Source organism: Petaurus breviceps, unplaced genomic scaffold, assembly GCF_028583685.1.
Source record: "Petaurus breviceps papuanus isolate PSGF00001 unplaced genomic scaffold, PetGlider_PUasm1.0 91133, whole genome shotgun sequence".
Taxonomy (NCBI): Eukaryota; Metazoa; Chordata; class Mammalia; order Diprotodontia; family Petauridae; genus Petaurus; species Petaurus breviceps.
Genome location: NW_027187419.1, coordinates 39,250,192 through 39,277,352, shown reverse-complemented (window position 1 = coordinate 39,277,352; position 27,161 = coordinate 39,250,192). Strand labels below are relative to the sequence as shown.

The following is a 27,161-nucleotide window of genomic DNA, read 5'->3' as shown; positions in this document are numbered from 1 at the left end:
GGAGCTAGAGAGTCAGGGTAACAAGATTTAGCAGCCGATACATTAAAAGACTAAAGGGCATAGAATATGATATTCTGAATAGAAAAGGAGTTAGGTTTGCAACCCCAAATAACATACCCAGTAAAGGTGAGTGTAATCCTGCATGGAAGAAAAAAAAAAGACTATTTAATGAACCAAAGGACTTTGAGATATTGGTGAGGAAAAGACCAGAACTGAACAGAAATTTTGACCTACAAGGATCAAGAGAAATATAAGAAGGCAAACACGGAAAAACCAATTATAAGGGATTTAATAAGATATAAATAAATTAATAAGATATAAATAAATAACTCTTTACTTCTCATGTGAGGAAAATGTTAATTTGTTATTATTTATTACTAATGTAGTTTGAAAGAGCATACATAGTTGGAGTTCGGTTGAACATGATGGAATGATCCTAAAAAATAAAACTGGACAGGAAAAAGTAAAATGGAACAATTATATCATTCAACAAGGCATGAATAGAAGAACTATGACAGTGGAGGGCAGGAGGGGCCAGAAGGCAGGCAGCACGGGAACCTTATCCTCATCAGAACTGGGTTAAAGAGGAACCAAATATACAACTAGAAGGGGATAAAAGTCTACTCAACTTACAGAGAAATAGGAGGGTGAAGGGATAGGATAAGGGAGGCACTCTTAGAAGGGTTTGCAGATCAAGAAATAGGAGGGTAAAGGGAGAGGATAATAGAGGGAATCTCATAAGCATAGGGAGATTAAGGGATAGGAAGGCAAGGAGAAAGGAAAAGGGAAGGATTCTTAGAAGGGATATGGATTAGGGAGGCAGTGGTCAGAAATAAATTAGAAATCTGAGGAGGGATAGGGTAAAAAGAGAGGGAGAGAAGGATGAAAGCCAGAGAAAAAAGGATGGATGGAAGCATATAACTTTGAATGTAACAGAAACAAATAGCAGAATGGATTAAAAACCAGAAACTGACAATATGCTGTTTACAAGAAATACATTTAAATATGGAAAAACTTACACAAACTAATGTTGAGTGAAGTGAGCAGAACCAGGAAACCATTGTACATAGGAACAGTAACATTGTGGGATGATCAGCTAAGACTGACTTAGCTCTTCTCAGTAATACAATGATCAAAGACAATTCCAAAAGACTCTCTGTCTTTCACATGGTTTTTCCCTTTTGTTCTGATTCTTTTTTCACAACATGACTAATGTAAAAATATATTTAATATGATTGTACATGTATAGCCTATATCAGATTGCATGCTGTCTTGGGGGAGGGGAAAAGGAAGGAGGGGTAAAAATTTAGAACTCAAAATCTTATAAAAGTGACAGTCAAAAATGGGAGAAAAAAATTTTTTTTTTTGCTTTTTGGAGGGCAGTTGGGGTTAAGTGACTTGCCCAAGGTCACACAGCTAGGTTTGTGTGTGTGTGTGTGTGTGTGTGTGTGTGTGTGTGTGTGTGTGTATGTATGTATGTGTTAAGTGTCTGAGGTCGCATTTGAACTCAGGTCCTCCTGACTCCAGGGCCAGTGCTGTATTCCCTGAGCCACCTAGCCGCCCCAACAATTAAAAAAAAAAAAGAAACATTTAAAAATGAGAGATATACATAGAGTAAAAATAACAGGCTGGAATACAATTTATTTCCTTCAGCTGATGCAAAAAAAAAGCAGAGTTAGACATGAACTCAGACAAAATAAAGCTAAAATCAATTTAATTAAAAGAGATAAACAGGGAAACTACATTACAATAAAAGGAACTATAGACAATGAAATAATATCAATACTAAAATTATACATATCAAATGCCATAGGATCCAAATTTTTAAAGGAAAATCTAAATGAATTACAGGTGGGAAATAGACAGCAAAACTCTAATAGTGGGGGATTCACTCTCAGAATAAATAAGAAAGGAGATGAATAGAATCTTTTTTAAGATAGATCTGATAGATACCTTGAGAGAATTGAATGGGAATATAAAGGAATAGAACTTTTTCTCAGTGATTCATCATACAAAAATTAACCCCCCAATTTATAGTTAAATGCAGAGAAGCAAAAATATGCAATGCATCCTTTTCAGATCTTAACGCAATAAAAATTTTATTTAATAAGGGACCATAGAAATACAGATTAAAAATTAACTGAAGACAATATTCTAATCTTAAAGGAGTGGGTTAAAGAATGAGTCAAAGAAACAACCATCTTATTAAAGAGAATAATGAGACAACATAGCAAAACCTATGAGATAGAGCAAAAGCAGAAATTAGAGGAAAATTTATATCTCTAAATGCTTACATCAATAAAACAAAGAAAAACCAAACCAATGAATTGGGTATTCAGTTAAAAAAAAATTGGAAAAACAAAAATTAATAATCCCCAATTCAACATCAAATTGGAAATCCTAAAACTTAATGTGAGATTAATAAAACTGAATATAAGAAAACCATTAAATTAATAAATACAACTAGGAGTTAGTTTTATGAAAAAATAGCAATAGATAAACCGCTGGTTAACATGATATAAAAAAGAAGAAAACCAAACCATTAGTATAAAAAATGAAAAGGGTGAATATACCACTAATAAAGATGAAATCAAAGCAATTATTAGGAGTTATTATGCCCAATTATATGCCAATAAATTTAACAATTTAAGTGAAATGGAAGAATACTTAAAAAAATATAAACTAAGGGTGGCTACATGGCACAGTGAATAAAGTACCAGCCTTGGAGTCAGGAAGACCTGAGTTCAAATATGGCCTCAGACACTTAACACTTATTAGCTATGTAACCTTGGGCAAGTCACTTAACCCCAACTGACCTGCCTACTCCCTCAAAAAAAAAAAAAAAAGCAAAAAAAACCCACCTAGATCAGAGATTCCCAAACTTAATCTGGCCTACCACCTCCTCAAAAAAAAAATTACTCAGTACCTGCTGCGTACTATCTTTAGTATCTACCTCTTTAACACTTTAGTGGGTTTTTTTCTAATTGCATCATTTCAAAAAAGACAATTAAGAAAAAATGACATCTTATATTCAGTAATTTATTGTAAATTTGTGGGTCTTTCTTGTGTGTTTATTTGGAAAATAATGTAATCACTATGACTTTAACTCTATTATACAACAGATGAAACAAGTTACAAATGTCCCCTAATTGCATCAGAGGCTACTAACGGCACCCTCATCATTCCAGTGTCCTCTAGGGGACGGTATTGCCCACTATGAGAACCTATGGCCTACATTAACAGAAGGAGAAATAGAATATCTAAATGAACCTATCTTGGAAAAAAGAAATTTGAACAGGCCCTCAACAAGCTTCCTAAGAAAAAAACCCTGGACCAGATGGATTTACAAGTGAATATTACCAAACTTTTGAAGATCAACTAATTTTACTATTACATAAATTATTAAGAATAATAGGTCAAAGGATATGAACAGGCAGTTTTCAGAGGAAGAAATTAAAGATATCTATAAGCATATGAAAAAATACTCTAAATCACTATTGATTACAGAAATGCAAATCAAAACAACTCTGAGGTACCACATTTCACCAGTCAGATTGGCTAAGATGACAAAACAGGAAAATGACAAATGCTGGAGAGGATGTGGACAAATTGGAACACTAATGCATTGCTGGTGGAGTTGTGAACTGATCCAACCATTCTGGAGAGCAATCTGGAATCATGCCCAAAGGGCTATAAATAATTTCATACCCTTTGACCCAATAATACCATTTCTAGGGTTGTATCCCAAAGAGATCATAGAAGTAGGAGGAAAACCCATATGTACATAAATATATGTACAAAAATATTTATTGCAGCTCTTTCTGTGGTGGCAAAGAATCGGAAATTAAGGAGATGCCCATCAATTGGAGAATGGCTAAACAAGTTGTGGTATATGCATGTAATGGAATACTATTGTGCTATAAGAAATGAGGAGCAGATGGACTTCATACTTACCTGGAGAGGCTTATACAAACTGATGCTGAGTGAGAAGAGTAGAACCAGGAGAAATTTGTACACAATTACAGACACAACGTATGTGTGACGACCAACTCTGATAGACTGGACTCTTCTCAGCAATACAGGGTTATAAGTCAACCCCAAAAGACTCATGATGAAGAGAGACGTCTATATTCAGAGAAAGAACTGAGTTTGAATCCAGATTGAAGCAAACTACCTGCTCTTTTTCTTTTTCGGTTTTGTTTCCTCTTTCCATTGTTCATTCCATCCGATACAATCCTTCTTTATAACCTGACTGATGTCTAATGTGAAAGTATTTGCAGATCCTATACTTGATTGTATGCTGCCATGGGGGGAGGGGGGAGGGAGGGAGAGAAAATTCGAAACTCAAGGAATTATGGAACTGAATCTTGTAAACTTAAAGTAAACAAATAAATTAATAAAGACCAAAAAATAATAATAATAGGTGAAAAAGTCCTACCAAACCCTTTTTATAAAACAAATATGGTGTTGATACCTAAACCAGGAACAGCAAAAACTGAAAGAAAATTATAGACCAATTTCACTAATGAATATGGATGCAATCAAAGAAAATACTTACTAGGAAACTATAACAATACATCACAAAGATTATGTCTTGTTATCAAGTGTGATTTATGCCAAGAATGCAGAGGTAGTACAACACAAGGAAAACTATTAAAATATAAACAATGATATCAACAACAAAAGTAAAAAAAAACATGATTTTATCGATATATGAAGAAAAAAGCTTTTGACAAATACAATGCTCATTCCTATTAAAAATTCTTGAAAACATAGGTATAAATGGATTTTTTCCTTAAAAAAATGATAAGAATCTACCTAAAATTATCAGCAACCATTATTTGTAATGGGCATGTTAAAAGCTTTTTCAATAAGATCAGGCTTGAAAATAGTAATGTCCATTATCACCAATATTATTCAATATTGCATTAGAAATACTAGCAATAGGGGCAGCTAGGTAGCGCAGCGAATAGAGCACCGACTCTGGAGTCAGGAGGACCTGAGTTCAAATCTGACCTCACACACTTAACACTTACTAGCCATGTTACCTTGAGCAAGTTACTTAACCCCAACTGACCTCCAAAAAGAAAAAAAAAGAAATGCTAGCAATAGCAATAAGAAAAAGAAGCTGAAAGAATCAGAATGGGCAATGAGGTAACAAAACTATCTTTTTTTTTTATAAGATGATATGATGATATACTTAGAAAACACTTTTTAAACAAAGTCAGATTTAAATAACTAGAGAAATATTAATTATGCCTGAGTGGGCAGAGCCAACATAATAAAAATGTCAATTCTACCTAATCTATTTATTCAATGCCATCTCAATTATGCAAATCAGGCCATCTTTTGTCTCAATTTTTACCTAACTTTTAGTTAATGAATGGGTATGGCCTGAGACAAACTGAGACCTAGGAAAGATCTTAGTTGAAAAAGGTCAATGGCCCAAGGACTGCATCCTAGGCCAACTGCCAATCATCTGGATTTTTGTCTTGCCTTTGGACTCTGAAGGAGAGAGGGGGGCTGATAATTCTGCACAGCTTTGCCTCACTCAAATTCCACTTACATGCAAGTCAACAGAAGAAAAATGAAAAGAATTTATGTTCTAGATAACATATTTATAACATCTCTCTTTGTGGTGGCAAAGAATTGGAAATTGAGGGAAATGGTTAAACAAAATATGGTATATAATTGTGATGGAATACCACTGGGCTGTAAGAAATGATGAGCAGGTTGATTTTGGTAAGACTTGCATGAAATAATGAAGAGTGAAGTAAACAGAACCAAGAGAATGTTGTATATAGTAAGAGCAATATTGTTCAAAGGATAACTGAACAATTAAATTATTCTGAGTATTATACATACTCAAATCAACTACAAAGAACCTAAGAAGGAAGATGCCATCCACGTCGAGAGCTATAAACCTAAGTATGTATAGTATGGTTTTACATATGTCTTTATGAATATATTTGTGTCAAATGGTGGCCTTCTCTAGTGTAGGGTGGGAGGGAGACAGTTTAAAACTTAAAATGCAAAAATAAATAAATAAAAGTTTGAAAAACAGACAAAGAATATTAAACTTCAGAATTCCAAAGTTAGTTTCATTGATAATTTTCAATTTTTTTTACTTTCTTTTTTCTTAAATAAATTCCAAAAAGATTGGGGGAACAGAATGAGAACTAGAGAAAAATATAATCAAATGTATTTTAATATATTAGAAGCAGCAGAAGTGTAAAAAGCCAACCTTGGAGTCAGGAAGACCTGGGTTGATGAAACACCTCTATCACATACTAGCTGTGTAACCCCCAGGAAAGTCACAAACTCTCAGTGCTCTAGGGAACTCTGTATACTATAAGTTATAAAGAAGGTGCCAAGTTGCATTAGTAGAGGGAGTTTTTCAGAAATCTAATACCTACCGTTGTTACATATATGCCCCAAACCAACAAGACAGAATATCATTTTGAAAAGTATTTTTCAGTTAAAAGATATGGTAAAAAGCTCTTAAACAACCATCATAAACTATTTAAAGAACATATGCACAAGAATTTCTCAATCTTTAATCTTGACTTTCAAATGGCAAGATATAAGAAGAATGGATAAATTATCAGGTGATAGTAGACTCCCCAAAACAGTCCTAGTATTAACTTATGTACTATTTATTCAAATTAGATTTAAATTGCCCAAATAACCAAATTTTCTTACCTTTTCTTGAAGAGGCGTCTTTCTTTGCTCCCTTAGGTTCCTCTTTCTCAACTAGAGCAAAACAAACAAACAGTAAGTACAAGCATCTATTTTTCAGTCTTCTTCCTAAGACTGATATTAATAAAATACAGAACAAGTAGTACCTATCCTTGAAGTGAGACTTTCAAATCCTAACTCTGACACTTAGTACTTATGTATCCTTGGCCAAGTCACTTACTCTTTTGGGCTTCAGTTTCCTCATCTGTAAAAGAAGGAAGCTGAAGCAGATTGCCTCTGACGTCCCTTCTAGCTTTAGACCTATGCTCCTATGATTCCAAAACAGAAATAACCAATTCAGAGACTTCTAGTCCTCTGGATACAAAGGCTAGGAATATATTACTAAAAATATGTTACTCTATGAGAAATTTCTTTTCATCGACCCTTCAAAAAGCATAAATTTCATGGTGCACCGCAGCGATTAATTACATAACTAGGATTTACCTTCTCTCCAAACCACTATGTTATACCCTTGGATCTTAGCAATGTTTGCTTAAGATGATGTTCTTTTACATCTCTGACCGAGACATCATGGATGTGACCAGCAGCTGTCTGATGCTGCTAGAACATCTTAAATTGTCATGTAGGGGCGGCTAGGTGGCGCAGTGAATAGAACACCAGCCCTGGAGTCAGGAGGACCTGAGTTCAAATCTGACCTCAGACACTTAACACACACACACACACACACACACACACACACAAACTAGCTGTGTGACCTTGGGCAAGTCACTTAACCCCAACTGCCCCTCCAAAAAAAGCAAAAAAAAATTGTCATGTAAAGGCTTTTGCAATCAATTCTGGACTATCCTTCCAAACTTATTTTGTATCACTCCCCTTTACACTCTCTACTCTGCAGTCAAACTAAGTTGTCTGCTATTCCTTGTACATGACATTCCCTCTCTCATCTGGATACTTTGCACAGGCTACATTTCATTCCTGGAATGCACTCACTTTTCTCTTCTAACTCTTAGGAGTTCCTAGTTGTTTTCAAAGCTCAGCTCACCTCCTATGTTTTCCTTTTTGAGGGTCTCCATTATGGATAACTAGGTGGTGCTGTAAGTAGAGTGCTGGGCCTGAAGTCACAATAGACTTGAGTTCAAATCTCACCTCGGCAGCTTACTAGCTGTGTGACCCTGGGCAAGTCACTTGACTGCTTTAGTTTCCTCATCCACAAAATGAGAAACTATTGTGGTGTCTTTGCCAAGAAAATCCTAAATGGGATCATAAAGAGTTGGAAATGACTAAAAACAAACAAGGGTCTCCCCTACATTTATTTTCTTTAGATTTCATCTATGTTTATGGGTCTATGTGTTGCCTTGCTCAATAAAATGTAAGCTGCTTAAGAGCAAACAAAAACAAGCAAAAGAGACATTATGGAAAGCAGTATCATTGAAACACAATATAACAGAAAAAACATAAGACCAAAAGGACTTAATATAATAGATTCTAGTCCTAGGTCCACCGCTAACTTAATTTTAGCAGGTTACTTTATATCCTCAGGCGTTAGTTTTTCAAGATTTTGGAACTAAATCAACTTCCAGGATCTTTTTTTAAGGTTTTTTTTTTTTTGAGGGAGGAAGGCAAAGGAATTGGGGTTAAGTGACTTTGCAGAAAGTCACACAGCTACTAAGTGTCAAGTGTCTGAGGTTGGATTTGAACTCAGATCCTTCTGATTCCATGGCTGGTGCTCTGTCACTATGCCACCTAGCTAGCTGCCCCTTCCAGGTTCTTTCTAGCTCTAAGACTTTAAAGTCTGACTCACTGAGGTGAAAGCAAAGTTGCCTATTACTTTAGCTAAACCCCACATAAGTTGTTCTCACAGTGACACCAGAATTTCCAGAAAATAAAGCTAAATTTAGATCTTTAGTACTGAGTTTTCTTTTTAGAGTTTTACAATTGTTCCCTAATTTTTCTTAACATTAAACAATTACTTCCTTTCTTCATCTAAAAAAATATTTAATATTATGTACTATCTCTCTCTCCAGAAAGAATTCTACTATTTATATGCCAGTGGAAAGGTGGCAAGCAACTTGTTAAAGGATATCCTACAACAACATTATAAAGACAAACAACACTGAAAAACTTAAGGTCTGGTTAACTGCAATGACTAACCTCAATTCTGGAGAACCTATGATCAAAAATGGTACCCTTCTTCTGACCAAGAAGTGATCAATGTGGTGCAGATTGAGACAATTTTTTGGACATGGTTTAATGCAGGAATGTGCTTATATATGACGTTTTGCTGACTGCATCAAGCTCTAAAATGTGGCAGAGCTTCCTAGAAAGATATGTTTTCACTTAAAGGAGTCTGACTTGTCTATCCCCATGAAACCAAGAAGATGAAGAATGCCTACTGCCCAGATCATACATAATCTACATAATCTAGCCTAGTATCTAATCTAATGTAGTACATAATCTAGTTCCTTCCTACCTTTCCTGTTTTATTACCCCTTACTCCCTAACATGTACTTTTCCATCCAATGACACTGGCCTCCTTGTCCCACGAACAAGGCACTCCATCTCCTTAGCTCTGGGCATTTACTCTGGCTATCTCCCATGCCTAGAATATTCTCTTTCCTCATCTGCGCCTACTGCCTTCTAAGACTTCCTGTAAGACCCAACTAAAATCCTATCTTTCACACAAAGTCTTTCCTACTCCCTCTTAATCATGGGGCCTCCCCTCTTTTAATTATTTCCTATTTGTTCTTTATACAGCTTCTTTGTACATATCTGTTTACTTGTTGTCTTCCCCTTTAGACTGTGAGCTTCTTGAGGAAAGGGGCTGTTGTTATTTGGGGTTTTTTCTTTTTTTTTTTTTTTGTATCCCCAGCGTCTAGCATAGTGCCTGGTAAACAGAAGACATTTGATAAATATTCATTGACTGACTGATACTTGGATGTATATTCTATAGTCCTAAGTATACATCTTTGAAAGGCAGTAATGACGGAGAATAAGCTGGGTCTAGAATTGAACAGGAGAAACAGAAGCACAGTGAATTGCTTTCAAGCAGTTGCCAAGTTCTTTTACTAACCGGCTTCCCCTAAAAGCAAAGGCCCATGTTTTCAATTACTAACATTTTACCAGTGTTGCTAAAGGACAATGAAAGTTCAATACAAATGTCTCTAAAGGACTAAAGATTAAAGATGAGCATCACAGAGACGGGGATTATAGCTTAGAAGGTTAACATGTAACAGTTTTTGGAAAAACTCCTTTCAGCAAGTTTTACAACTACAGTCTCATTTCCAAGGAAGAGAGGAATTGATTCAAATTTATTAGAACCATTCTCCAATTAATACATGATCAAAGCAGATTTGTAAGAAGAAATCCAAATCATCAAATCAGGTAAAAAAGCTAATCACTAACATGTAAATTAAAGCAACTGCGAGATTTTACATCATGCCAATCAGACTGAAAAAGTTGATAAAAATGTAAAGTGACAAATGTTGGAGGGACTGAAGGCAAACAGACACATTAACGCATTGTTATGCATTCTGGAAAGCAATTTGGCCAAAAAGTTACTAATCTGTGCATACACTTTGGCCCTAGCAATATCATTACTAAGCCTATAGCCCAAAGATATCAAAGAAAAAGGAGATGGATCCATATGTACAAATATATTTATAGCAGTAATTTTTGTAGTGTCAAAGAACTGGAAACTAAGGGGATGCCCATCAATTGAGGAATGAATGGCTGACTAAATTATGCTATGTAAATGTAATGGAATACTACTGTGCCAAAAGAAATGGTGAAAGGGACAGCTTCATCACAGCAAACAGAAGTCATCAAGCAGGAGGTGTAGCTAAGATGGTAGAAAAAAAGCCAGGAAATTGCCTGTGCTTTCCCCAGTTTCCCTCAGAAACAATGTTAATTCAAGCCTCTAAAAGAATTGTGGAGTGACAGAACCTATAAAAAGAGGGAGTGAAACAATTTTACAACCCAAGATAACATAGTACTTCAAGAAAGGTCTCTCTGTTAGATAAAAGGGGAGTGCTGTGCTCTTAGTCAAAGCACAGATCAGCAACTGAGGCCCTACAGTCCTGGTTCAGCAGGTCAGTTGTAAGGCCGCCAGCCTGGGAGGTAAACTGCCAGCCCTGGACCCAGCGCACGACAGGCGTAACAAGGCTGGGCCACCCTAGCACAGTATAACACTTGGCTCAGAATGCCAATATACAGGCCTCTGGCCCCCAGGGGAAGAACCCTGGTATAGAGTGCCCTCTATACCCCAGAAGCAGAGCTCAACTTTAAGTCATGAAATAGGTTAGAAAATAAGCAAAAAACAAAAAAGAGCCCTGCCCATAGAAAGCTAGTATGGCAACAGGGGAGATCAAAACACAAACTTAGAAGAGGACCACAATGTAAAAATGCCTACATGCAAAGCCTCAAAGGAGAATATGAACTGGTCTCAAATCTAAAAAGTCCTCTTAGAAGAGCTCAAAAAGGATTTTAATAATCAGAGGTAGAAAAAGTATTGGGAAAAGAAATTAAAATCATGCAAGAGAATCAAGAAAAGAATCAAAAGCTTGGAAAAGGTAGCACAATAATTGACTGAAGAAAAGAACCCCTTAAAAAACCAGAATTGGTCAAACAGAAAAAAAAAATCCAGTAAAGAAAACAATTCCTGGAAGCGGAGCCAAGATGGCAGAAGTAGAAACAGGACTTCTGTGAGGCTCCAGCTTCTACCTCCTCCAATACATGTACAAAATGACTCTAAACAAACTTTAGAGCTACAGAACCCACAAAGTGACAGAGAGAAACAAATCTCTCACTGGCAGGAAGGATCCATCACAGCAAGCTGGGAGCTGAGCGAAGTCCCAACTGATTTAGCCCCAGCGTGGCCCCAACCAGCCGGGATAAGACTTTGCGAGAGTAAATCACCAGCAGCTGTAGTGGTTTCCAGACTTCTCAATCCAAAAATGGCAAAGACAAAGTAAAAGGTCAGTGTGGAACTTTTTTGGGAAAAGGCTGCTGCCCCTGGAGCGAGAAGCAGAGGAGGCATGGCGGCTGCAGCTGCTGCTGCATATTTGCTTCTGGTGCTCTTGGCCTGCAGATTGTAGAGGGACCAAGCGACCATTCAGACAGTAATCAATTTTGCTTTGACCTACTTGGATCCGGATCTCAGTCTTGGGTGGTGGTCCCAGAGTGTGGGACCAGTGAGCCAGAGCATGTGGGGGCTGTAGAGAGGGTGCCCATCTAAGAGCTCCGGCAGCTGCAAAAACCCCAGTGATTTGGGACATAGCTCTCTCCATTCTGGAAGCAGAGGTCTACTATGGCAAAGGGCTCAAAAGTCAAGTAATTGGCTGCTAATATGAAAGCAACGGAAGCACAAGATGATAGAATCCTTTTTGGGGGACAAAAAGGATCAAGGCATGGAGTGGGAGGAAGATAGCAAAGTCAGAACTCCTGCATCAAAAGCCTCCAAGAAAAATATCAATTGGTTACAGGCCATGGAAGAGCTTAAGAAGGATTTTGAAAATCAAGTAAGAGAAGTGGAGGAAAAATTGGGAAGAGAAATGAGAATGATGCAAGAAAATCATGAAAAGGGATTGAACAGCCTGCTAAAGGAGACCCAAAAATTCACTGAAGAAAATAACACCTTAAAAAGCTGAATTTGCCAGATGGAAAAGGAATTTCCAAAACTCACTGAAGAGAATTAACTCCTTCAAAATTAGATGGGAGCAATTGGAAGCTAATGACTATATGAGAAATCAAGATACTATAAAACAGATCCAAACAAATGAAAAAATAGAAGGCAATGTGAAATATCTCATTGGAAAAACCACTGACCTGGAAAATAGATCCAGGAGAGATCATTTAAAAATTACTGGTCTACCTGAAAGCCATGATCAAAAAAAGTCTAGACACCACCTTTCAAGAAATTATCAAGCAAAATTTCCCTGATATTCTAAAACCAGAGGGCAAAATAGAAATTGAAAGAATTCACTGATTGCCTCTTGAAAAAGATCCCCAAAAGAAACTCCTAGGAATATTATAGCCAAATTCCAGAGTTCCCAGGTCAAGGAGAAAATACTGTAAGCAGTCAGGAAGAAACAATTTGAGTATTATAGAAACACAATAAGGGTAACACAAGACCTAGCAGCTTCTACATTAAGGATAGAAGGGCTTGGAATATGATATTCCGGAGTTCAAAGGAGCTAGAACTAAAACCAAGAATCACCTACCCGGCAAAACTGAGTATAATGCTACAGGGAAAAATGTGCTCATTTGCTCATTCAATTAAATAGGGCACTTTCAAGAATTCTTTTTTTTTTTAAAAGCAACTGGGATTAAGTAACTTGCTCAAGGTTACACGGCCAGTTATTTTGTGTGGGTGTTAAGTATCTGAGGCCGGAACCAATCCCAGGTCTCCCAACTCTGGGGCCGGCGCTCTTACTCACTGTGCCACCTGGCCGCCCCAAGAAGAAACCTGAGCTGAACAGAAAATTTGACTTTCAAATACAAGAAGCAAGAGAAGTATGAGAAGGCAAATAGGAAAAATAAATCATAAGTAATTTATTAAAGTTGAACTATTTACATTCCTACATGGAAAAATGATCATTGTAACTCCTAAGACTTTTCTCAGTATAAGGATAGCTAAAGGGAATATATATATATATGTGTGTGTGTGTGTGTGTGTGTGTATAGGAGGATGTATGTATATATAAATATATGTGAGTGTGGGCATTTGTATGTTCATGTATACATAGACAGAGGGCACAGGATGAGGTGAATATGAAGGGATGATATCTAAAAAATAAAATTAAGAGGTGAAAGAGGAATTTATTGGGAGAAGAAGAAAGGGAGTGATAGATTAGGGTAAATTATCTCATATAAAAGAGGCAAAAGAAAACTGTTAAAATGGAGTGGAAGAGAAGGAAGGTGAAAGGGAATGGGACAACCTGATTCTCATCGAATTTGGCCTAAGGAGGGAATAACATACACACTCAATTGGGTATCTTACCCTATAGGAAAATAGGGGGTTAGGGGATAAGAAGGGGAAGAGTAGAAGGGAGGGCAGATTGCGGGAGAGGGTAATTAGAAGCAGACATTTTTGAAAAAGGATAGGGTCAAAAGAGAAAACAGAATAAATGGGGGTGGGATAGGATGGAGGGAAATATAGTTAGTCTTTCACAATATAACTACTATGGAAATCATTTGGGTAACTACATATATACAATCTATATTGAACTGCTTATCTTTCCAGTGGGGGTAGGTGAGGAGGGAAGAAGGGAAAAAAATCTGGAACTCAAAGTTTTAAAAACTAATGTTTAAAAATTGGGTTTTTACATGCAATCGGGAAATAAGATATACAGGTACTGGGGTATGAAAACCCATCTTGTGCTACTGCCCATCTTGAAGGGGGAGGATATAAGAGAGAACAGATTGGGAGAAGGTGTATTCAGTAGATTTGCTGTTTTTGGAGTGGGGATAGGGGAAAGATGGGGAGAGAAAAAATTGTAACTCAAAATCTTGTGGAAATGAATGTTGAAAACTAAAAATAAATTTAAAATTTAGGGAAGAAAAGAAAACAATTGCTTAAAAAGTAGAATTGGCTAAATGGAAAAGGAGATACAAAAGCTAACTGAAGAAAATAATTTCTTAAAAATTAGAATCAGATAAAAGGAAGCTAATGAATCTATGAGACATCAAGAATTAGTCAAACAAAATCAAAAGAATGAAAATGTAAAATACCTCACTGGAAAAACAACTGACCTGGAAAACAGATCCAGGAGATAATTTAAGAATTATTAGACTACCTGAAAGCCATGATAAAAAAAAAAATTAAAAAGAGCCTGGACAGCATCTTTCCAGTGTATCAAGGAAAATTGCCCTGATATACTAGAACCAGGGTGTAAAATGGTAATTGAAGGATCCGTATGTCTTTCTCATTTATATGAATTCTTCATGATCATGATGATAATAGCTAAGATTTATATAGTGTTTACTATGTGCCAGGCACAGTGCTAAGCACTTTATAGATATTAATTTTATCCTTACAACAACCCTGGGAGATAGATGCTATTAATTATCCCCATTTTACAGAGGAGGACTGAGGCAGGCAGTGGTTAAATGACTTGCTCATGAATACCAGTATCTGAGGCTAGATCTAAACATAGGTTTTCCTGGTTCCAGGTCCAGTTCTCTAGCCATTGCTCTTTGCAGCTGCCAATTATTCACAAGAATAACTAACATACAGAGGGTAATCCTGATTAAAACATGACAAGGGACTAAGTAGGTTTTTTTTTGCTTTTTGAAGGAAAGGGAAGGCAGGGCAATTGGAGTTAAGTGACTTGCCCAAGGTCACAAGGCTAATAAGTGTTAAGTGTCTGAGGGTGGATTTGAGTCATGGGACAAAGTTCTCTGTTATTATATCTATTAAATAATCTTTTATGATTTTGTCTTAAGCTTGCAAAAGACCTTGACAGAAAGCCCTTACGGCTTTATTTTGCTCTGCCAAACCAAATATTTTTTTCATAGCCAGCAAAAAAAAATAACCACAATGCAAATTTTATGTTCTTTGTGCCTCTTAAATGGACAGTGTAAAGATATAGTCTACCATAGAATCTTCATTTGCAAAAACCTACCTGCTCAGGGGTGTCTAGATGGCACAGTGAATAGAGCATCGGCCCTGGAGTCAGGAGGACCTGAGTTTGGATCTGACCTCAGACACTTAACAGTTACTAGCCACGTGACCTTGAGCAAATCAGTTAACCACTAAACAGTTACTACCCATGTGACCTTGAGCAAATCAGTTAACCCCAATTGCCCTGCCTTTACCCCTCCAAAAAAACAGACACCCCCCCAAAAGCCAACCCTGTAAAACAAGACAAGGAAAAAGACTAGGAAATTAATTAAGTGACCTGTCCTTGGAAACATAGCTAAGAAATACACGAAGTAGACTCAAAGTCAAGATTTGACTGAAAGTCTAGCTCTATTGTGCTATGTTGCTTCTTGATAGAGATGGCTCATCAATACATATATTTTGTACAGAGGCTGTAGATAAATGGTGACCTGGGCTTGTAACAGAATAAGAGAAGAGAAAGATAGTAGGCTGGACTGCATTTGGGAAATTACAGTAATTTCAATAGCTCCAACCTTCTCACTGAAATAAAAAGCTGTATTTAAACACCAGTATTCTTCTGGTAATTCCATATAGCTATGAATGATGAAATTTGATAATCTCTAAAGAACCCTAAATTCTATACTCAAAGGGCAATGAAGAGAAACACGGTGGGAATAAATGGCCACCACATATAGCTGAGAGACTATTAGCAAAAATCAGTATGATATCAAAATATAAATGGCCAGAAAATCCCTGGGAAGTCACTTAACCTTGTTGAGTCTCAGTTTCTTCATCTGTAAAGTGGAGACAATAATGGGGTTGCTGTGAGGGTAAAATAAGATATTCATAAAGTTCTTGGCAACTTTTAGAAGTGCTATATAAATCTTAGCTGCTAATTATAATTATTACTGTTATTAGTATTATTTCATTCAAGGGATGATAAGGACACGGCTTAAGGTAGTGGGTTGTATGAATGAAGAAGGGGAGAGATTAACATCATTAATATCATAAATGGATTTCACAAGTCTTGACAACTTAATGAATGCTGGTGTTGAAAGAAAAAACAAGGCTAATACTAAAATTACAGTGATTGGAAAATTGGTGGTGTCTTCAATAGCAATAAGTTTGGAAGAGGGACAAGTTTAGGGGAAAAGGGGATGATGTCTACTTTGGATATGCTGAGTCTATAGAACTGATGGGGCATCCAGGACTGGTATTAGAGATACAGATTAGTGTTGTGTATATATAGATTGTGGGATCACCTACATAGAGATGATAATCCACAGGAGCTAAAGAGACCAGAGAGAAGGTATCGAGAGCAAAGTGAACAGGGCCCAAAATAGAGCACTGGAGTACCGCTATGGGTAGGGAGCAGGAGATGATTAATAATCCAACAAGAGACAAAGGAGAAATAACCAGAGAGGCTGGGAAAAAACCCAGCCACTCCAAGAAAGTACCATAAAAGTCAAGGGAGGAAAGATTAAATAGGAAGAAATGGTGGCCAATGATGTAAAAAACTGCAGAGAGGTCAAGAAGGATGAAAACTGAGTAAGGGCCATCACACTTATTAATTTAGAAATCGGTTTTGGAGAGAGGTTTCAAAGTTAGAAACAAAGTCAGAAACCAGATTGCAAGGGATTGTTAAATTAGAAAGATGTAAGTAAGAGGAGACAATAATGATGACGATAACAGCAGCTAGCATTTATATAATACTTTAAGGCTTACAAAGAGCTTCATAAATATTACCTCATTTGAGGGGAAGCTAGGGAGCGCAGTGAATAAAGCACTGGCCCTGGAGTCAGAAAAGTTCAATTTGAGTTCATATGGCCACCATATATAACTAAGAGACTATTAGCAAAAATCAGTATAATATCAAAATATAAATGGCCAGAAAATCCCTGGGAAGTCACTTAACCTCACTGAACTTCAGTTTCTTCATCTGTAAAGTGGAGACAATAATGGGGTTGTCGTGAGGGTAAAATGAGTTCAAATCCCACCTCAGACACTTCACACACACACACACACACACACACACACACACACACACACACACACAACTAGCCTGTGACCTTGGGCAAGTCACTTAACCCCAATTGCCCTACCTTCCCCCCTCCAAAAAAGCAAATATATATGTATGTATGTATGTGTCATTCGATCCTCACAACAAGCCTGTGAAGCAGGTAGTACTATTATTATCATCCCCATTTTATATATGAGGAAACTGAAGCTGAGTGTGGTCAAGTGACTCACTCAGTTCACATATGTAGCAAGCATCTGAGGCAGAATTTGACTTCAGGCCTTACTGATTCCAGGTCCAGCACTCTATCCACTGTACCATCTAGCTGCCTCCTAGAAGTAGCCTCTTCTAGAGTACAGAGAACTCCTTCCAGGACACCAGAAGTGAAAAAAAAAAAAAAGATGTGACATGAACAGCTTGCATAAAGGTTCAAATGAAGGATTTTTTCTCCTTCATAAAAATGTTATTGATGCCTATTGTTTTTATAGCATCTTCCAATATATTTCTTTTTCTCTCTCCTTCCTAGCTAGCCTGGGAGTCTTCCTTAAAACAAAAAAAGCAACAACAACAAAACAGCCGAACAAAACCAACTGACACGTACTGTGTTTGGCAGCATACGCAGTACTCCACAGTCTATCTTAATGGCAGGACGAAGGTATATTTTCTCATCTCTTCTCAGGGGCCAAGTTTGGTCTTTACAATTTACCCTGTGTTATTTCAATTGAGATCATCATACTGTTCTTTCCATTTATGTTGCTGTTATAGTCACTGTATATCATTTTCCTGGTTCTGTTTACTTTACATCAGTTTAGAAGTACTCCCACATTCTCTGAATTCCTCATATCCACTGTTTCTCATGGCACAATAATATTTTGTTACATTCACATACCACAATTTTATTACTCATTCCATTCAAGTGAAGTTTTAGGGTTTTTTTGTAAGGATCTGGGACTCCTGAGTATGTTTGTAGGAAGCCAGGAATATGAAAGAGAGATGAGAGGAATGAGAGGCTGATTGAAAGAGCAAGCTCCTGAAAAAGATGGAAGAGGTGGGAGATGAAAGACAGAAGTAGAAGGACTAGACTCCATCAGAGACTATAGAACCATATAGAGGAATCAAGATAAGAGTCAATTAAATTAGGGAATGGGAAAGAAAAGGGAACTCATAAGAGGTATTCTATATTTTCTCAGTAAGTTAGGAGTCAAGGTTAGTTCTCTGCAAAGAGGAAGGGGGTGGTATGGGAGTTCTGAAGAAAAGGTTTGGAACAGCTGCTGTGTGGGACAGGATAAGCCAATTAGGAGAGAATAAGAAGACTGTCATACAACAGAAAGTGCTAGTTTGAATCAGATAATTTTTAATTAGTATAAGATTAAGTCTGTAAGTTAACTTTGGTGGAATTGTCATTTTAATTATATTAATTATATTGGGACCACCTAGGCATAGCAGTTGTTTCTGTTTTAGCCAGAAATCCTGAGAGGGTGTTCCCCTCCCAGAAAGAGGCCATTCATTCTCTATCTCATTTCTTACCCAGCCTTAATCACTGAATGGGCATTGCCTCAGTCAAACTGAGACCTGTAAAAGGTTAAAAAAGCTTAAAAAGGCCAGGGTCTCCCACTGTATCCAGAGCCATTTCCAGTCATCCTAATCTATATCTCACCACTGGACCAGATGGCTGGAAAAGTGAAGCTGATAATTTGGCACAGCCCTTCTTCACTTAAATTCAATTCACTTACATGTCATGGTGTTGAGGTTTGGGGAACCATGTTGAGGTTTAGGATTTAGGGGTGCTCAAGATCCCAAAATATCAACACGCTGGGTCCTGACAAATGAATTCGACTCAAGTCTTCTCTCAGCCAAAGTAAAACAAAGTTTATTAAAGATTTGCCATAATGGGTAGACTCTTAAGGAGCCTAAGTTATCTGTGACATTTGTCCAATACAAGCAAGGCCAAAATAATCTGACACAGAATGAGTCTGCGTTTGATTGAATTCTCAGCCCCTTTATGGAGGCAAGATGGATCTTATTTACAGAAAGACTGTGGGAGGATTTTGAGGGGATGGAGATCAGACTCCAGTAATGAGATTAAGGATGAGAAATAGGGAAAGGCTACCAGGAGATGACAGACAATGGAGGGCTAGGCTAGTTCAAGGGTAACAGATTTGGGTATAGATATTGATAGGATCAAGGGTGGGAAGTAACTGGACAATGGACTGCTAGGCTAGGTTAAAAATAACAAAGATTTGGGCCTAGCCATAAGGAGTGGCTTAAGGCCTCAGGCAAATGGCTCATCAAGGAAGATTCAATCAGAGTTCAAGGGGTTTCCCAGAGCCTGTACCCCACAAATGGTATGACCTCCCTGATGTCATGGTCCTTTTCAAAAACAAAGGACAAACATCAACTTCTGTGAGTAGAAATAGGAGCTGCCCCACTGGGGACCCAATTGGAACTGGCCAGTTGGGCAACAGAGCTTTCCTTCCTTTCTTCTTCCCTTCAATCCACATGGGATATCATACCCTTACCTATGGGTACTCAGCCCAAAGGAATGTAAATTTTGATTGCTGAAACCTTTTTTTCTTTAGGATCACACCTTAAACACAAATCACTCTGGCCCTCACAGATTAGCCAGTTTGGTTAATTGGTCCCAGGTCAGGCCCTACTTGGTCATAGTTTGAGCCCAGATTGGCTCAGAGTGAATGTAAATAGAAATTGTTTCTATTTTGGCCAGAAACCCTGAGGGTATTCCCCTCTCAGAGTGATTTTTTTTTTTAAACTAGGTAAAGAGGCCATTCTTTGCCTCATTTCTTACCTAGCCATAATCACTGAATGGGCATTGCCTTAGTCAAACTGAGACCTGTCAAAGACCTTGGCTTAAAAAGGCCAGGGTTTCCATCCAGGTCCATCTCCAGTTATCCTGATTTATATCTTGCCACTGGGACCAGTTGGCTCTGGAGGAGAAAGTAAGGCTGGTGCCTTTGCATAGCTCTCCTTCACTTAAATCCAATTCACTTGCAAGTCATTAGCATCACCTCCCTAATATCATGGTCCTCTTCAAAAACAAAGGACAAATAACAATAACATCTCTCCAGCTAAATTAGTTTTAAAAATTTAGGTAGCATTTTGTAACCAAATCCATACAAATATTAAGTGTACTTTGGTAGACTGACTCCCAAATACATTATGCCTCTGTAGTTATTTTGAATGAGATTTCCACTTCTATTTTTGCCTCCAGGACTCATTATTATGCAGAAATGCTGTTGATTTCTGTGGGTTTATTTTGTAACCTGAAACTCTGCTGAAGCTATTGTGTCAATTAGTTTCCTGATTTTCTAAATATTTCATCACATCATCAGGAAACAGAGTTTTATCTCATCTTTTACCTGTCATCAAGAAACTAGGGTTTTATTTCATTTTTTACCCATCTTTATGCCTATAATTTCTTTTTCTTGTCATTGTTATAGCCGGCCCAGTTTTGTGATTTCCTTCAGGGGTATTTGGCAGCACCTGAGTAGGAGTAGAAAAAGTGGATGGTAGAAGTGACCCAGGGTTGGCGTTTGGCAAGGAATGAGTAGTGAAAAGACAACATAAAGCATTCAGAGGCAGAAGAAAATTTATAGTTTAACTGATTAACTTTGTCCAATAGATGTAGGAAAGTCAGGCCAGAGCATTAGTGACAGAATTACTAGATGATGAGGAAGGACACAGAATAGGTATAAAAAAAAGTGAGGCACAGGGAGATGAAAGAATAGAAATATTCTGGAAGAGAAATCTACATTTAAAAAAGTCTAGTGAATTAAAACTGACCTATTCTTTGCTCAAAAACTGAAGAAAAGTAAAAGGATTAAAGATACCACACAGAAAAATCCCTTTATAATGATGACATAGGGTTAAGCTCAGTGTTTTCCACCCTCTTCATTTTGTTACATAGTCCATAGATGACTGTATACTGTTATTGAAGAGGTGGTTCATCTTCAGAATAACCCAGGCAGAACATTTCAGAGTTATAGAATCATAAAACTGGCACAGGTAGTATCCTGCAATACAACTCCCTTTGAATACTCCCAATACTCGGAAACCTTTGAGGTCCAACTTTATGATTCAATCAATGATTGTGTCTCCCTAACTACTTAAGAGAAAAAACTCAGACCCATTCTCTAAAGCAGGTGTTCTTAACCTTTTATGTCATGAATCCTTTTGTAAGTCTGATGAAGCCTATGTATAACTACCTTCCCAGAATAAGGTTTTTCAATACATGAAATAATTAATAATGAAGATGGCTTGTATTGATGTAGCACTTAAAGGATCACAAAGTATTTTACATATATTATCCTCACAACAACCCTGTGAGGCAGGTGCTGTTATTACCCCCATTTTACAGATGAGGTATCTGAGGCTAAGAAGGGTTAAACGATTTGCCCAGGGTCACCCAACTAGTATATGTTTGAAACAGGATTTGAACTTGGATCCTGATTCCAGATTTTCAATGCTCTATCTACTGCATGTAGAAGCTTCAAAAAAATCTAGCATTTACATAATGATCTTATACTTTAAGTACATTATCTCATTTGGTCCTCACAACAATGTGTTATTACTATCTTTATTTTACGGATGAGGAAACCGAAACAGATTAAATTACTTTCCTAGGGCCACACAGTAATTGTCTGAGGCAGGATTTGAACTCAGGTCTTTCTGACTCCAAGTCTAATCAATCTATCAATTGCACCTAGATGCTTAACAAAGGAAACCAACTATATTAATTATCAAAATTATAATAATTATTAATTACAAAATCACAGTTATAAAAATATTTTTATAAGTCCGAGGATCCCAAGTTAGGAACTGTTGCTCTAAAGATTAAGGAGGAAAAAGAAAGAAGAGGGTGATGAGTTTAAATAACCCCCAAATTAAAAATATTAACCAAAAAAGCATAAGGTTACATAAGCAAACAAAAGTAACTATTTCAGTAAGTACCCATTTACATTATTGTAATTGCAAAATGAAAGGCAGGGTTGGGTAGCAGACAGAGGACAGCCTAAGATTAGGGGGAGGGGGACAGGGATCTTGATTCAAGCCCAGACTCTGATGTTCTCTTACTAGCTGTATGACCTTGGGCAAGTCACTTAGCTACACACACACTAAGGACCCTCTCAAGACTGGAAGTTGCAGATCTGCCTCAGTAGAGGATGCTTCCACATTCACTGCTTCCCTAAACCCCATGGAAATTTCAGGTCTGTCTCTGCTCATAATTATACCTAAAAATATACAGATCATAGAATGAAAGAGCAAAGCTTAGAAAGAACTTCAGACACCATCTATTCCAATCTCTTCAATTTAACAGAGGAGGAAACCAAGGCCTATAAAGGTTAAATGATCTGCCCTATGTCAAAGAGGTAGCAAACATCAAAGCTGGGATTCCCCTGGTTGGGCCCAGTGATTTTTCCACCATATCACAGTTTCCCAATTTCCTTGTAATTTGAAGACTACTTGGGCAGGGTTTAATTGAACAAATATTGTATATAGAGGAAAGGTTTCAAGTTTTACAAACATGTGATTAGTTTCAGAGATAGCTGTGCTGTTTTATATAGGGTGTACTTTAGCTGAACTCCTCTTTTCCTAGAACTCCATATCCTGTGCAACTAGTTAAACCATCTAAGATTCTCTAATGAGTTAATAAGTTTGCTAAGGGTGGAGGAAAATAAGTGTCAAAAATATTATCTCTTGAAGCTGCTTTTTTAAAGTCTTGCTAAAGAAAAATACTGTAGGCCCAGTTTTCAAGGGATAATAAAGGTCTTTTATATTTGGAACTAACAGAAGGTAAGAGGGCACAGACCTCTTTCCTTGTGTATCCAAGCAAATCTAACCTTCAACATTTATTTACATAAGCATAAATGCTTTAAATCACCCTTCATCACTTCCTACATGGACTAATATACAACAACCTCCTAACTCTAACTGAACTTTTCCAGATTCCATTCTCTCCCTTCTCAAATTCTCCACACAATGCCAAAATACTCTCCCCTCAACTGAAGAATCTTCAGGGGCTTCCTATTGTCTCTAGAATAAAATACAAACTCTTAGCTTGGCATTTAAAATCCTTCAGTCTTAATTCCAGCCTACCTTTACCCCACCTCACACATGGCATGTTCCAGCCAAATTGGCCTACTTGTTACTGTTTCCTGAACTTGACTGACTCTCTCTCCCTCCAGATCTCCATGTCAATGCAGTCCCTTAAGCAAAGAATACACTCTTCACCTCCCCCTTAGAAAAGTGGCTACCCAAAATAGAGGCCATAACTTCACCCCAAAAGGTGTTATCCTTCCTGCCCACAGGGTGGGAAGATGGGTAGCATCTTGCTCTACCCATGATGGCCAAACGTGGGGCCTGTTTCCCATATAACTCAACCTACCTACTCTATCCCCTAACAGTTTCTGTCTCCCCTCTTGTGAGCCAGGGATAGTCCCTTCAGGGCAGTTTTAACCTAACCACTACCTAGATAAGCAAAACAGACACTGCACAGATGCTACTGAGAAGAATAAAATGTTCACCATTCTCCAGATCACCTTAGGAGGGCAGATTCTACACTCAGGACAGTGACTCTGAGTAGGAACCTCCCCTTCCCCACTTTTCTTTTTTGGGTGGAACAAAGTGAGCTTCACAGGAGAAGCCAGCATGCAGACTGTGACCTAAATTTTTAGATCACCAGCCCTCTTCCAAGTTTATTTCTTTCAAGGGGCTCGACCATCCTTCCTAGTTACCCATGTTTACAATGCCTCGATTTTTGGGGGGAAAAGGGAAGGCAAAGTAATCAGGGTTAAGTCGCTTGCCCAGGGTCACACAGCTAGTATCAACGATCTGAGGTCACAACTCCAGGGCTGGCTCTCTATTCCCTGCACTACCTAGCTGCTCAAATTCCTCATTTTTACTCACCCATATATATCCAATCAGTTGTCATATCTTTCTTTTTTTTCAAATGATTTATTCACTTCTAGTTTACATCATTCATTTCCACAAGAAACAAATTTTCTCCCTGTTTTTCTCCTACCCACCACTCCAAAATTGCAATCCCATTGGATATCCCCTCCTCCAATCTGCTCTCTCCCTTATCTTCTCCCATACCTCCTCCCACTTTCCAGTAGGGCACAGTGGATCTCTATGCCCTAGTGCCTGTATATCTTATTTCCCAGTTACATGTAATATTAATAATAGTATATATACATATATATTTAAACATTTTATTTTAAAACTTTGAATACCAGATTCATTCCCTTCCTCACTTACTGGGAAGATAAGCAATTCAATATAGGTTGTACATGTGTAGCTATGCAAAACATTTCCATAGTGGATATATTGTCAAAGACTGACTATATTTCCCTCCCTCCTATCCCACCTCCCACTTGTTCTATTCTCTACTTTGATCCTGTCCCTTTTCAAAAGTGGGTGCTTCTAACCTCCCTCCCCTCCAGCCTGCCCTCCCTTCCATCATCCACCCTCTCATCCCCTTCTCCCCTATAGGGTGAGATACCCTATTTAGTGTGTATGTCATTCCCTCCCTAAGCCAAATTCAATGAGAATAAGGTTGACCCATTCCCTTTTACCTTCCTATTCTTCCCCTCCATTGTAACCATTTTCCCTTGCCTCTTCTATATGAGAGTTTACCCCATTCTGTCTCTCCCCATCTCCTCTCATTACATTCCTCTCTCACCTGTTAATTTCACCTTTTAAGTATCATCCCTTTCTATTAAATTCGTCCTATGCCCTCTATCTATGTATACCTGTACACACATACACACACATTCACATATGTATTCATACGCCCATATACCCTCCTATAGACATATATATATACACACATACATTTCTATTCCCTTCAACTATTCTCATACTGAGAAAGTTTCATAAGTTACAATTATTGTTTTTCCACGTAGGGATGTAAATTGTTCAACTTTGATAAGTTCCTTATGATTTCTTTTCCCTGTTTACCTTCTCATGCTTTTTGTATCTAAATGTCAAATTTTCTATTCAACTCTGGTTTTTTCATCAAGAATGCTTGAAAGTCCTCTATTCCACCGAATGACCATATTTTCCCCTGAAACATGATACTCAGTTTTGCTGGGTAGGTGATTCTTGGTTTTATTCCCAGCTCCTTTGACCTCTAGAATATCATATTCCAGGCCCTAAGATCCCTCAGTGTAGAAGCTGCCAGATCCTGTGTTATCCTGATTGGGTTTCCACTATACTGAAGTTGTTTCTTCCTGGCTGCTTGAAATATTTTTTCCTTGATCTGGGAATTCCAGAACCTGGCTATAATATTCCAAGGAGTTTTCTTTTTGGGATCTTTTCAGGAAGTGATTGGTGGATTCTTTCAACCTCTATTTTGCCCTCTGGTTCTCAAACATCAGGGCAATTTTCCTTGAGAATTTCTTGAAGGATGATTTCTAGGTTCTTTTTTTGATCATGGCTTTCAGGTATTCCAATAATTTTTAAATGATCTCTCCTGGATCTATTTTCCAGGTCAGTGGTTTTCCCAATGAGATATTTCACATTGCCTTCTATTTTTCCATTTGTTTGAATCTGTTTAATAGTATCTTGATTTCTCATAAAGTCACTAGTTTCCATTTGCTCCAATCTAATTCTGAAGGAATGATTCTCTTCAGTGAGCTTTTGAGTCATTTTCCATCTGGTAAATTTGGCTTTTTAAGGCATTCTTCTCCTCATTGCCTTTTTGAGCCTCTTTTGCCATTTGAGTTAGTCTGTTTTTTAAGGTGTTATTTTCTTCAGTCAGATTGTTGACTCTCATTTCATAATCTTCTTGCATCGTTCTCATTTCTCTTCCCAATTTTTCCTCCACTTCTCTTATTTGATTTTCAAAATCCCCCTCTATGGCCTGTAACCAGCTCGTGGTTTTCCTTGGAGGCTTTTGGTGCAGGAGTTCTGTCTTCCTCCTCTTCCATGCTTTGATCCTTTCTGTCCCCAAAATAGGAATGTAAAGTTGGATTGCTCTGCTTAGTTTGCTTCCTTTGCCTGCTCATGTTGCCACTCAATTACTTGACTTTTGGGCTTTTTTCCACAGTAGGACTCTGCTACCAGACAGGGGAGCTTTATCCCAAAAGCTGGGGTTTTCTCAGCTGCTGAAGGTATTAGTTGGGTGCCCTCTCTGAAGCATCCACCCACTCTGGCAAGCTGCTCGAACATCCCAGGAACCTAGACGGAAATCCAGCTCCAAGCAGGTTAAAGCAACAGCGATTACCCCTCAGACTGGTTGCTTGGTCCCCCTACACTGTGCAGGCCAGGAGCTGAAGCTGCTGGGCCGTGCACCTCAGCAGCTTCTCCCTCCAGGGGATAAAGGCTGGACCATACTTCCAAACTACTGGATCCCAAAATTCACACTGCATTGTCCTCTTACTTTGTCCTTGGCATCTATGGGCCAATTCTGGAAACCACCACAGCTGCTGGTGATCTGATATCCCTCTAGCAGGTGGCTGGTCAGGCCGCCCTGAGGCTAAAACTTCGGGCTTGCCCAGGGCTGGGGTCAGCTCCTAGAGTACTGCACTGGCCTCCCAGGCTGTCTTCAGCGGGAGGTTAGCTTCTCTGTGTCACTTTGTGGGTTCTGTAGCTCCAAAGTTTATTCAGAGTCCCCTTTTACATGAATTGGGGGAGGAGGAAGCCAGGGCCCTGAAGAAGTCCTGTTTCTACTCCAACATCTTGACTCCGCCCTCGGTTGTCATATCTTGGCTTTTTACATAAACAACATTTTTTATATCAGTCTCCTTTTCTCTATTCACATAACCATCCAATTTCAGGTTCTCATCACTTTTGCCTGGACTGCAGATAGCAGTAGTCTTTTGTTCT

At 37.9% G+C, this 27,161-nt stretch overlaps 1 protein-coding gene across 1 annotated transcript in view; it reads right to left on the bottom strand.

Moving 5' to 3' along the window:
* Positions 1-27,161, bottom strand: part of FAM118B (family with sequence similarity 118 member B) — a 96,409-nt gene that overhangs the window by 67,887 nt on the left and 1,361 nt on the right. Inside the window, exon 2 of the mRNA XM_069079852.1 lies at positions 6,703-6,753. The gene's annotated coding sequence lies outside the window, so the exon portion shown is untranslated. The remainder of the gene's footprint in view (positions 1-6,702; positions 6,754-27,161) is intronic.